The sequence below is a fragment of the Salmo salar genome, chromosome 25 (genome assembly GCF_965601325.2).
Source record: "Salmo salar chromosome 25, fSalSal1, whole genome shotgun sequence".
Classification (NCBI taxonomy): Eukaryota; Metazoa; Chordata; class Actinopteri; order Salmoniformes; family Salmonidae; genus Salmo; species Salmo salar.
Window position 1 is genome coordinate 24729912 of NC_138315.1, and position 13709 is coordinate 24743620.

Genomic DNA, 13709 nt, shown 5'->3' on the forward strand with positions numbered 1-13709 from the left:
TGTGTTGAGGCACAGATCTGGGGAAGGGTACCAAAACTTTTCTGCAGCATTGAAGGTCCCCAAGAACACAGTGGCCTCCATCATTCTTAAATGGAAAAAGTTTGGAACCACCAAGACTCTTCCTAGAGCTGGCCGCTTGGCCAAACTGAGCAATCAGGAGAGAAGAGCCTTGGTCAGGGAGGAGTCCAAGAACCCGATGGTCACTCTGACAGAGCTCCTCTGTGGAGATGGGAGATCCTTGATGAAAACCTGCTCCAGAGTGCTCAGTACCTCAGACTGGGGTAAAGGTTCACCTTCCAACAGGACAATGACCCTAAGCACAAAAAAATAATAATAAAATAAGTCAGGAGGCTACACCAACATCAGTTTCCATTCATACAAAATGTCAGTAAATTGCCTTGGTAAATGAGGAAATACTTTATATTTTACGCAATGCTTGTTAAATAGATAAATTGCCCTGTCTGTTCAAAAAGGACTGTTGTTGCGATAACAATACCAACCAGAGGGCGAACATATCTTGAAAGACTTTTAGGGAGGGGTAATGTGGTGACCAATAATGGGTGCAATTGAGATCAGCTGTGTGGGTGAATTTAATGCATGTTGATGGTTTAACTAGATATCAGCTGGTGACTTAATAAGGATTACATTTTTACATTTAACCTTTATTTAACTAGGTAAGTCAGTTAAGAACAAATTCTTATTTACAATGACAGCCTTTTGAGGCAGGATGTCAATTTTCATGTCCCAATCCCATGTGTCCTTCACCGGGGAGGCTACTTCCAGACACAAATGAGAGAACACCTAACTCGGACCATTTTACTTGCCCTAGCAGAGCTGGTTAGGATGTTTTCATGTTATCCAGAGCGTTGGTGACTGTAACTGTGCTGCTGGCAACAATTTAATTACGCTTTTTTTTGGCCGACGTTTACTGACACCGGCCATATTCAACGGGTGATGAGCGTTTGTGAATTGATCAGTTATTCTGCGCTCTGGCGCTCAGACGAGAGTGCTCAGAAATCGGAGTAGATAGACAGATTTAACAAGGTCCATTGAGAACGCACAACGATTATACCACTTAGCTAAGAATTATGTGAATAATAAAGTCAATAAAAGTTGGGTAGTTAATTAGATAACATATAGTTAATATACTGCCTGGCAAGTTCGATGTATTAGTAGCCAACTAACGTTAGGTAACTAGCTAAGATACCGGTACATACTACTGTAATGCTATGCGGTTCATAAGGATAGCGTAGCTAACAAATTGTCAGCCAATATAACGTGAAACGTAACTTATTTGAAAAGTCATTACTTTAATACATTACTCAACATTTTCTTAACATTTGTCATAATTAGTTAAAGCAATGAATTTGTATCTGCTTTCGGCTGCATATTTTCCACCATTTTCTTAAAAACTGAAAACGTTGTGAAGCCACGCCCATTTCCTGAAGAATTGCATTATGGGCCCTAAAAGCACGGAAATAGTGTCCACTGTTTGTATAATTTGTATTTTGGCGAATTTAGTACGGCATCCGGAAACTTTTGGCTAACTATGCTATGACCAATAAGCATACGACATATTCAATTTCTCACAAATAGTATGGTTAGTGCAGATAGTATGAGTATTCGAACACAGCTTTGGGATATGATTTTCCAGAACAATAAGGAATGACTTCGTGAAATGTAAGTATAACGTTTATTTACCAAATTGTTAAAATGTTCAACAAATTACTTTCATATGAATTGTGAATTCAAACATTGCCTAGCTAGCTAGTTAACACATCAGAAGTGATAGCCAGCTACCTAGCTAGCAGGCGATCTCATCCTGCTTATCTAAACGAACTAATCATAGATTCAGCAATGTGTCAATTGTGACGACCCAGACAGTTTTAAATAATGAACTAATTACCTTGCTAGCCAGCTAAAGACATGTAGCAAATAGTTTTTCCCCCATTTGTTTTCAGGGACCAAAGTGGGCACCTGATCACGTTTCACTTCATTGTATTGCCTTAGCAGGAGAAAAGTCCTGCCTGACTTATTTTGAGGGTATAGAGATTTTAACAAAATCTGATGAAAAACGTAGGAAATGCAGCCAGCTGTGTTCTGTTCAATCTAGGCTTGCTAGCCAGCCAAGTTATTTGTGCATACAGTGTTTGTTTCTCTTGACACTTTTCCTTCGCCTATTGTGTTGCACAATTGGGGTTGGTGTTACTAGTTAAAATTAGAGGTTATGTTATTCAACTCTTACTGTAAACAACTTGACCAAGGCTAAAATTTACAAAACCGTTAACAAAATGATTACACATTCAACAAGTTGAACCAGCACTGAAATTTGAGTACTGAGTTTAATTTCTCCCCCTTGTCTCTGCTTGTTCCAGATTGAAGGAAATCCCACCCTGACATCGTGCAGATGTAAAGAACTTGTTGTGAACCTTCCAGCCACCAGGATAATCATTATATCCAAGGATATTATTCAGGAGAGTGCAACATCGCAATGTTAGGTGAAAATAGATTCACCCATGTTGTTGTTTATCATGCAGATTTGTCAGGACATTGTAATTTATGAAGCTCATTCTAAAATGCAGATGTGATTTCTGTGCCAGGGTGTTCGCGCTGTGTGCAAGTCTTCAATTTAGACCACAATTAGTTGAATTAGTTGTTAGCGAAGGGCTGGAACAAAACCTGTAAACTCCTGTCCTGTGTATAAAAAAAAAACAACCTGTGGCTGTCATGACTAAACTTGCCCTCATGTACTGAACAAGTTTATGAATGTTGGAGATTAATCTCCTTGAGATGTCCCTCACTTGGTGGGAATGACCTATTTTGTACAATATACTGTGTTTTAAGAACTCGTGCACAGATACAGAACCCCCCCCCCCCCCTAAATGTTAACATATATTCCAAATTAAAAGTGTTGACGTCTCCACATGTTTCTGGTTTTGAGGTATGGGCATCTGGGTGACTGCAGTTCTTCTGTCTAATCCCTTGAAGGGGAGAGAAATGCATAATTAATATTACAATGCTATATTTATCTCATTTACTATATACAGTAATCCTGTTTGCAATGCATTCATGTAATTATATTGGACATGTTATCCTTCATCACATGCCAATATTTGTTTTGTATCCAATACATTTAGCTTACATTAGGATGAAGGAGCCTAGGCCTTCTAATCTAGTTAGTTTGCATCATATTACTTTTCAATTAGTTATCCAAGAATATAAAACCATTTTATCTTGAACATCTGTGTCATTTAATAATATGCACAGGTGTAATAGTTGTATGAATTAATCACAATGCAAGCCTACTCATTAGGAAAGAAACAGCAGCTCTAATGCAATATTATAGTGGTCGCTCCACTAAAAGTTTTGCGATCATGCTGCGGTTTTTAGAGGTAATTTGTGGTTTAGTACGGTACCCTGCATCACAACTTCATCGCTCCAGGCCAGCGCAAGGGGGAGTTAGAGCACTGATTATGCTTTTGGGTCCCAAGGCGCGACTGTGTCTCTAACTGACAATGAATGGGCAACATAAACCTAAATTGAAACTGATAATTGTACACGACTTCAGTATTACTTACTAAAACTGTTGTTACACTAAGGTTTTTATTCTAAGATAAACTTATTTTGCTCTTTCAGTAGTACTGTAGCCTGCTCCCGACCCGTCACGTTGTACAGCTCCTGAGTGGCACAGTGGTCTAAAACACTGTATTGCTACAGATGCTGGTTCAATACCTGTGCCGGCCTCAACTGGGAGGCCCAAGAGATGACTGTAGGTTTATGGTTTCTCTCCCTCTAAAAACAGAAAGAAATAAATCTAAATAACAAACTGGCTTTATTTACAAATTAGTAACAATGTCTCACCCCATGTTCAAGAATGGTCTTATTCTCACTCATTTTACATTATTTTTAAACAAAATAATCTCCAAAATAGTGTTCTTTTTTTAAACAAAGTGATTATTATTATTATTAATTTAGAATTATATAAAAGCCATTTGGATATTCTCACAGATATATTATTAACCCTGTTATTAGCAGGACAATATACACTGCTCAAAAAAATAAAGGGAACACTAAAATAACACATCCTAGATCTGAATGAATGAAATAATCTTATTAAATACTTTTTTCTTTACATAGTTGAATGTGCTGACAACAAAATCACACAAAAATAATCAATGGAAATCCAATTTACCATGGAGGTCTGGATTTGGAGTCACACTGAAAATTAAAGTGGAAAACCACACTACAGGCTGATCCAACTTTGATGTAATGTCCTTAAAACAAGTCAAAATGATGCTCAGTAGTGTGTGTGGCCTCCGCGTGCCTGTATGACCTCCCTACAACGCCTGGGCATGCTCCTGATGAGGTGGCGGATGGTCTCCTGAGGGATCTCCTCCCAGACCTGGACTAAAGCATCCGCCAACTCCTGGACAGTCTGTGGTGCAATGTGGCATTGGTGGATGGAGCGAGACATGATGTCCCAGATGTGCTCAATTGGATTCAGGTCTGGGGAACGGGCGGGCCAGTCCATAGCATCAATGCCTTCCTCTTGCAGGAACTGCTGACACACTCCAGCCACATGAGGTCTACCATTGTCTTGCATTAGGAGGAACCCAGCGCCAACCGCACCAGCATATGGTCTCACAAGGGGTCTGAGGATCTCATTTCGGTACCTAATGGCAGTCAGGCTACCTCTGGCGAGCACAAGGAGGGCTGTGCGGCCCCCCAAAGAAATGCCACCCCACACCATGACTGACTCACCGCCAAACCGGTCATGCTGGAGGATGTTGCAGGCAGCAGAACGTTCTCCACGGCGTCTCCAGACTCTGTCACGTTTGTCACATGTGCTCAGTGTGAACCTGCTTTCATCTGTGAAGAGCACAGGGCGCCAGTGGCGAATTTGCCAATCTTGGTGTTCTCTGGCAAATGCCAAATGTCCTGCACGGTGTTGGGCTGTAAGCACAACCCCCACCTGTGGACGTCGGGCCCTCATACCACCCTCATGGAGTCTGTTTCTGACCGTTTGAGCAGACACATGCACATTTGTGGGCTGCTGGAGGTCATTTTGCAGGGCTCTGGCAGTGCTCCTCCTGTTCCTCCTTGCACAAAGGCGAAGGTAGCGGTCCTGCTGCTGGGTTGTTGCCCTCCTACGGCCTCCTCCACGTCTCCTGATGTACTGGCCTGTCTCCTGGTAGCGCCTCCATGCTCTGGACACTACACTGACAGACACAGCAAACCTTCTTGCCACAGCTCGCATTGATGTGCCATCCTGGATGAGCTGCACTACCTGAGCCACTTGTGTGGGTTGTAGACTCCGTCTCATGCTACCACTAGAGTGAAAGCACCGCCAGCATTCAAAAGTGACCAAAACATCAGCCAGGAAGCATAGGAACTGAGAAGTGGTCTGTGGTCACCACCTGCAGAACCACTCCTTTATTGGGGGTGTCTTGCTAATTGCCTATAATTTCCACCTGTTGTCTATTCCAATTGCACAACAGCATGTGAAATTTATTGTCAATCAGTGTTGCTTCCTAAGTGGACAGTTTGATTTCACAGAAGTGTGATTGACTTGGAGTTACATTGTGTTGTTTAAGTGTTCCCTTTATATTTTGGAGCAGTATATATTGGTCATGGCTCCGAAGTGGTGCACAATGGGACTGTCTTGCAGTTCTCCAGCTTTATCCACTGAAATAGTGAAAGGTGCGCGAGGTTCAAGGCACGAGGGCAGGGGATACGGGTCATGTTGTACAGTGTCGTTATGGCTATTAGTAGGTAGCTGGACAATAGACTTGCCCAGAAGGAGGGTAAGGAGATAATTCTATTGTCAAATGTATTTCTTAGTTAGGTTGGCTGTATCACAACTGGCCGTGATTGGTTGCAATTTCAGTTTAATCCACTAGAAAAGACTAAACAAATGATACAACAAAAAGTATTATTATTATTATTATGTATCACATCCGACCGTGATTGGGAGTCCCATAGGGCGGTGCACAATTTGCCCAGCGTTTCTATCCCTCTAAAAAGGGAAATAAATGTTTTGGCCTTTACAAGTATTATTTTGGCCTTTATTCAGATTACAATCGCTCACTTTTTTATTTTTTTTTAAATGAAATATCCTCCAAAATATCGTTATACATTATCAAGTTAATGGCACAGTCATATAGCCCGGCACCTATATAAAGCTGAGTGACTCACTCATTCATGGCTTTGGATCAAAATAAATAGGTACCAACATTCTTTATGATTGTCTTTAATAAAGAAATGTTTTGGTTATCCTGACCTGGACCACATGTACAGTATGATAATAGTCTATTATGGGCTGTTTGCAGGACAATATACCTTTACCAACACCTCTCTGTATTTTGATACTTTGTGGATGGGGCCTGCTGATTGGCACAGCGGTCTAAGATACTGCATTGCAGTACAAAATGTGTTGCCACAGATGCAGGTTCGATACCCGTGCCAGGTCTTATTTATTTAAAGAGCATATTAAAGTTAGAAGTAATAGGATTTGAAGCAATCCCGCTGTGGTGAACTATTTTAGCACCATTCCATGCTGCTCTGAGACAAGCATGGGGACTGGTCTTGATAAATCAATGAGATGTTTATTAATTTATTAATTTACAATTATACAATTAGGGTGTGGGAATGTTATGCTGTTAGTACTGTAGCCTACTCCCGACCGTCACATTGTACAGCTCCATATTTTCCATTCCATCCTAACGGAAACCCTGAGGGTTTTTTGTTTTTCTTGGATAGAAACACCATAATATTAAGCAAATTAATTAAGCAACATTTCTTAAAATCAGTCCCTTATTACAAAACAAGGTTTTAAATTCTGTAGTACAGCCACTATTGAAGGCTATCAAATGCTTCTCAAAGATGCCCTCTGGTGGTCAAACTAGTAATAACTAGCTTTAATGGTTACAATGGCTGACACTTAAATAATGTGCCATAGAATTCTGCGGCACCATGCAAGCTTTGCTGAAGTACGCTGCAACTTTAAAAGGATGAACCACTGTAGCTTCAAAGTGAAACACCACTATTCTGTCTATTAATCATTCTTAAACAGTGAGTAAAATAGCGTATTTAGCTACTGTATCTCAAAAAATCGTAGCCTGCATGATTTCATCCATGCAAGCTTACCTGTCATGTCCACAACGATGGCGCAGAAGACCAAGCAATATTCGAGAGGATCCTATACCGTATGATAATTATTCTGGTCGGTGTCAACTTCATTCATTAACAGGTACTGAGGAGATTGATTCTGTTAGCTGTTTACTTGTTATTCTCATGTCAGATATTTAGTTGCTCACACTGTTACAGTGGCTACAATGTGGCTACAAATGTCTCACAATCGGTGGAATGTGAATACGTTATCACGTGACGTTGACTTCGAATCCCGGCCCAAATGGCAGTAACCTACTGGAAAAGTGCTACTTATTAAGGTAGGTGCCTTTGGAGGCAGGTATGCAGCAGCCTTTTGGATTGGTTAAATAATAACAGTATGCTACACCACCGTTAGTTTCCTTTCCTACAAAGTGTCAAAACGACTGCCCAGCACTGGGAATGAACTTCTTGATGCTCAGAGTTTAAACTTGCTGCTCAGACCACTGCGCTATGGCAGTTCACAATGCTTTAGCAAGCCTTGATAATACTTGATGACACTTGATGTTTTGAGGTCGGTTTGCAGAGCCTTCCCCAAACCATAGCCCCCTAGGTACGGTACTGCATTGTATAGCCTACAAACACCGCTTCCAGCTGCCCCCTGCTGCAGGATTGGGTCATATTACAATCCGACATCTGTATCAGGCCTCCTTACCCACATCTCATCTAAAACCCAAATCTCATCCCCTGGTTTGCATCTGCAGGGCTAATAGGACCCTCTTCCTGTTCTTTTCAAAGCCTTTTAAACAGAAAAACCCCGAAAATTTTTACAGGAAGTGCAAATGGAGCCAAATGAGTTTAGCTTCAGGCTCAGAAAAATAATTTTGTACTGTATCAGTCTTGTTTAACAAGTCTCAAGTTTTGCCTATCATTTCCTTATCTGACTTTAGCTGGAGGGTAGAGGCTGGTACAGAGGCTGCACACACACATACACACACGCACGCATGGTTATGAATGCACGCACGCACACACACAAGCACACAAACACAATATTACAGTTTATGTAATGGCTAGGTTTTGAGCTATAATTACAGTACTATAGCATAGTGAGATAGCTCTGCTTCAATATAAAGCCTTTGCCAAGACCTTTACAGAGTCAAGGTTCTCCAGCTTTAAACACATATCTTGATGAACGCCCTGTCTTTAACCTTCTATTAGCAATTACATAGGCTTTGTATAGCACTTTTCCTCAAATGGCATAGGCACACAGTGGCGGTTCTAGACCATTTCAACTGGGGGGGCCAAGCTGGGGCCAGTTGTACTGTTAGAGGGGCCAGTTACATTAGACGTTATTGTTGTCACATCGTTTTCTTCACTGCATTGCAGGCATTAGCAGGCAAAGACCATGTTCATAATCATCATCGTTGCCACTGTCTAATAACGGATGTAAAAAAAAGAATGATAGCAAAAATGAGTTATGTAAAAATGATTTCATACTCCACTTTAGGGGGGTCCCCCCCCCCCCCCCCTTCCAGAACCGCTAGTGGTGGCATAGCAACACAACATTTGGCTAAGTGTAAGAAGAGTAAGAAATATTGATGTGTCCATGTTTAGAGTCATTGCTGCTAAACCTGTTGGATGTAGAAGTTTCCTGATTTTTATTTGTATATTGCATCAAGGTGTAATACTGTGGTAGTCTTAAATAATGACTTGTTGATTGTAAACGCTCAGACAAGCTACTCAGTGCTGGTCCCTGAGGACAATGTGATCTGCTGTTTTTTTCTAGTATCTCAGTGGTGTATTGATTTAATCAAAGACTATGTATTTCAATCAGCAACTAGCTTTCCTAATAATGAGTCCAAACTCCCAATTAAACAGTGAAACCACAGCAGGGTTGTCTTTGACCAGATTAGCATCCCGCCGAGCCTTAGCCTACCTTTCTCTGTAATAGGATTTACATAGGATTTATTTATTTATGCATCAACAGTTTTCAGAATGCAAGGTATAAAAGCACAAGCTGCGTGATCTTTTGTAACTAAGCAATTTGAAATGCAGATGTAACAATGAATTGGCACTTTGTATTCGCCCATGATCATCTCCTCCCACACATGGTACTGTGTGGCTCAGTTGGTAGAGCATGGTACTTACTCCTCCAGGGTTGAGGGTTTGCCACCCATACATAAAATGTATGCACACATGACTGTAAGTCGCTTTGGATAAAAGTGTCTGCTAAATGGCATATTATTATTATTAAATATCAAACAAAGCAGGCTGCTTCTCTTCTCATCTAGCGGTTATATATTAAATCCGCTGGTGGCTGTATTTTTTTCAATGTTATGTTCAAATCTCAATTTACCACAATTATGAGGCTGAATCTGAAGTATAATAAGACAGGGTTATGTTTTTAGAAACATTAGAGGAGACGTGCTCCCTGTTTTCTAATGAAATGAAACTAATCAAATCTGCTAAAGCTGACTTCCAGCTGTGAGCCTGGGCTCTGCTCACCGAAGGAAAAACTGGAAACTTTACTTTCATTTTTATCGAGCAAATATATCTTAATCAGAGGTATCTGTGTTGATACTGTAGCCAGCCAGCAGCAACGATACACAGCTATATCACATTAGTGAGAAGGAAGGGGTTTAGTAGGAAAATGTTTATATTTGTTTGCTTACTGATTTCCTGGCTGCTGTTTCTCTTTTGGGTGTCAGCCCAAAATGCAGATCTATAGAAATCCAATCAGCAACAAAACTGACTGATCAATCAATCAATCAAATCAATATTTTAGTTTTGTACTTATTTCTATTGGATCAGGAATCCATGTCTCAAGAAACCTTTTCTATTCTAGCCATCCTGTGAACATGAGAAATCCAGCAGGTTTCAGCTTGCTGTTATACCCTTCTCAGTAATAAGAGTAACAATCTACCTCTCCTCTGCTGTACAGTTTGTCATCTAGACATCTTCACATCCATACAGGTGCTATGTACAGATGTAGGATCTTAATTTGAGCCAGTTTGCTACAACAGGAAATGTGAATTGTTATGTGGATTACAATGAATGGACATTTATGTAGGGGTTGATACATTTTTTACTAAGGGAAAATCAAATGTGAAATTTCAATGTGGAAAGTCTTTTTAAGCCTCAAATTCACTACATGTTTTACATTTCCTGCATTGCAGGACAATTCTCCTGCAACCGGGAGATTAAATTAAGATCCTACATCTCTATATCTTCCTGGGCTTTGAACGCACCATATGCAGTTGCAGAATACAATATAAATGTAGTGTTATAGACATTACTCACAGGGCATCAATGACTATTTGATGCACTTCCCAGTCATAAACATATAATTTAAACAAATGAACTCCCCTATTTTGATTGAGTGTTTATTTACTATGTGGTAGAGTGTAGTATTTCAGTTTGACAGTGTAGCCTTACCACAATATTCATACATCTTGAATATAAGATACATTGATTTTCAAAGGTAGCTCAGTTTCTTCACGTTCTTATCCTTCTCTATCTATGCACTATATATGAGTGGCGTAACCCTTATGTTTCCTTTGTCACCTACACAGAGACATGTTGCCTAGCAAAGCGGAGTTGATGGGTAATGGATAGCTCTGTGCAGACCACGGCAGAGGTGATCCATCCCATCATTCATAGTAACAGCTCTCACTCTACAACACAGACGATGGATGCTCTTAATCTAGTATACAGAGCCCAGGACCCTGACACACACAAACATCACCAACCCCCCAGCCCCATTATAACAAGATGAGCCCCAATAGAACCTTGACTGGCAGTTCACCCCCCGGCTTGAAAAAGATCTGGTATCCTTAATCACCCATTACTCTCTCTGATTGGTCATCGTGATGTAGTTAGGAACATAAATCCTCTACAGGACCCAGGTAAAATGGAGGTCTCTGATAGGACACAGTGATTGGAATAGAGCCATATGATTATTGACCACCACATGTACTGTATGTAACTAACTGCACATTGTCATGCATACACATTTTGGCTGTGCTGCTGCCTACCTCTACAGAATAGGTACATGGAATGTATTGTGTTGTGTTGCATATAAAGAATTGTTATGAATGAATTGGGAGCGGTGACCTGGCTTATAGAGGCTTTCATTGCATCTTAAGTGTTGAAATTTAAGAATGGGGGACAATGATCTGTTTTACAGAGACTTGAATCTCGTTCAGGGAGCTCAACCTGAAGTAACATTTGCTAAATGTCGTTTTTACACCGCCGATGTTAAGTGTTTGCCAGATAATACTAGCGTTGAGCTTTCACTTGCCAAATAACAATTACTACTGCTATGATTCAATAACCAATGAGATACTGTACTTCCGCTGTGAGGCGCATTGTGCTATAGTGCTTTGTCTTGCATGTGGAGCCAAAAGGGCAGCAAAGGACCACATGGCTTAAGATAATTCTCATGAATCATTCAATGTTTACTCTGTGGAATTACACCAAGGAGCAAGGAGGCTATTCCAGCAGTCTTTCTGTTCTGAAACTTTTTCTACTGGTTGTTCCCTGTGATAATGTCTGACATGGCCCTGCTGTTACAGAAAAAAGAAGAGTGACCCTTCTCAGCATTGAAGGTCAGGCTGTGTCTAATGAAGGCCCTGTTGTCCTTTCCCATTGATTTCTGGCCAAGTTCCATTAGGATGCAGAGATGCTGCTGCTCCATGTTGCCATGGGGGGGAAGGCCTCCTGGCAGAGTCTGACTGGCCTCCGGCTAAGAGAGCTTGATGGAATTTGTAATTTGTCATTTCCTTCTCTCCTTTGTACGTCATTATTTTATCTCACCCAAGCCAGTATGCTAACTGGAGTTGGCTATGCCATGCAGTCACTTTAAATACCCTTATATGCATGATTTCTTGGACAGAGGGAAATGGACAAATTCTTGTTTCAATGCTGATGACATTCATATAGTTCCGGGTGGAAGCCAGAGAGATGACTGACATTCTAAAGTCATTTATTACAAAGAGCAAAGTAATGGTGCTCTCACGTCTTCATATTCCTGATCAGAGTCGACGTGGATGGCATTTGGGTTCTAAATACCACATGGCGGGTGTCACCGTGACAGATATGCTTATGATAAAGATTCATTAAAGTGGTAGCAACGGGCTGCAGCATTGAGATGCATGGCATTGGCTCTGCATTGGGATTCATGGCAGACATGATATGAAGATTAGGATAGGGCTTGAACACGTCCATGCTGTGATGTGGTTATATTCTTAATAACCTGCTCAGTTTGACACCGAGCCCTCTCCTGTGATCTGTAATGTATATGACCCATAGCTGGCCAGGAAGAGGAGTCGGCGCTGACGTTCAGTACAGTTATGTTGTTGCATACTGTGTGTGTGTGTGTGTGTGTGTGTGTGTGTGTGTGTGTGTGTGTGTGTGTGTGTGTGTGTGTGTGTGTGTGTGTGTGTGTGTGTGTGTGTGTGTGTGTGTGTGTGTGTGTGTGTGTGTGTGTGTGTGTGTGTGTGTGTGTGTGTGTGTGTGTGCGTGTGTGTGTGTGTGTGCGTGTGTACATGTGTACGCATGTGTGTGTTTAGTTACTTTTGTCCTCAAATGGCCTTCAGTGCCATTTGCCAGTTAAGTATTCATTGTAATGTCAATTCCACAGCCACACACAACGTGTAGGGGTACATTGTGGAGTGGTTATGTCCTAGGAGCAAATTGACCTGCAAAGTGTAATAACACTGAGCAAAGACAAATATTAATCTTAAAAATATAAGGTTTTCAATAATGCAGTTTAATTAACCAATCTCTCCAGAAGTGTGATGTTGCGGAGGTCTATTCCATTGTCTGTACAGTATCTTTAGTCCCTGCGTAGGGATATATTATGGTGGAGGTTTGTCCATGGTCGGTTAGGATGGAGGAAGGATGCAGGGAGGGAACACTGAATGACAGTTTAATAAGGGCAATGAGGGTCAAGTGATGTGTGTTGTATTAGAGGGCCTGCTCTTGACCAGCCAATTGTTGGATGTTCACATGTCAAGCAGTTAGACCTTTTCTCAGCCCTTTCCATGTGGTGGGCCTTTATTGCGTTTCGAGATTTAATTAAATTGGATAGGAATTTCACCGTAATTGTCATCTTATTGGTTTGCGATACAGCACTAAAGTCTGCTCTGGAATGAATAATGGTAGGATTACAATTAATGAAGCACAGTTATGTATCTATATGGTGAATGTACAGTACGGTATCTAGCGATGAATCATCCTACTGAACCTAGATATATTTTAACTTCGAAAAAAAAGAGTCTGTTATTTATTCCCTGTAGCCTGCATGGTCTTCCAGTTCCAAGCCATTCTGAAAGCCATTTTTCCTTTTTCTCTTCTTGTCTCCAAAAGTATACATTCTGTTCTGCTCTCGCAAATCTGCCGTGTTTCAAAGGGCTCAATGTCTTTAATGAGCAGTGGTGTTCTGCCTGTTGTAACGGAAAAAGGGTGTCAGGAATGAAGCTTGTGATAATGTGCCCGACCAGGCTCTACTAAACGTTTACCACTGTTATGGTAATGGTCCATGTTTTTCAACCTCACTCGCCGACCGACCAAAGCCTGCTATACTGCCATTTTGATGTGCT

At 41.0% G+C, this 13709-nt stretch overlaps 1 long non-coding RNA gene across 1 annotated transcript; it reads left to right on the forward strand.

Moving 5' to 3' along the window:
- The first annotated feature begins 1369 nt into the window (after positions 1-1369).
- LOC106586435 (uncharacterized) lies at positions 1370-2921 on the forward strand. Its single transcript, XR_001324189.3, has 2 exons — positions 1370-1680; positions 2376-2921. It is a non-coding gene; the product is annotated as an uncharacterized LOC106586435 (long non-coding RNA).
- Positions 2922-13709: the final 10788 nt, after the last annotated feature.